The following is a 634-nucleotide window of genomic DNA, read 5'->3' on the forward strand; positions in this document are numbered from 1 at the left end:
ATATGTGTTTTTCTCTTTTATTGTTAATTAATTACCTTTAGATATAAAAATACATTACTTAAACTATCTATTATTAAGGATAAAAATTTCATTTAATTATTAAAAAAAAAACATAATAATTGTACATTTTTAAGACTGTGTACCATCTTGATGGATAATAGTATCATATCAACATCACATTTATCACATGTGATAATACTTGTGAGGGGCTTAGAGGTGAAAGGGCGACTTGACCCGCAACCAAGATTGCATCGAAAATCGCCCTTGTCTCTGATTTAGTATCAGATGTATATCATATGTGACTGTCTATCGAAAATTGCCCTTGTCTCTGACCCGCTACCCTTTATTTAGATCGAATAAATAAGTACCAACAACTTTTACATGTTAATTGTTACTTAAGTTTATAGGACCAAAACACAAAGCGTCATATCTAAAAGTGTTACAATAGATTTATAGAATGTTTTTACGTGTTTTAACAACGTTTTTAAAATAAATTGTCATATTAGTTATTTTATACGACATTATTTGAAAAAATATCCTATAAAAATATGAGCTTATAGGATATTTCTCAAAATTGTCTTATAAAAAATAGCTAATAGGACACCTTAATTTAAAATCCTCCTAAAAAGTTTGT

This window comes from Cynara cardunculus (genome assembly GCF_001531365.2).
Source record: "Cynara cardunculus var. scolymus isolate 2C chromosome LG 2, CcrdV1, whole genome shotgun sequence".
Taxonomy (NCBI): domain Eukaryota; kingdom Viridiplantae; phylum Streptophyta; class Magnoliopsida; order Asterales; family Asteraceae; genus Cynara; species Cynara cardunculus.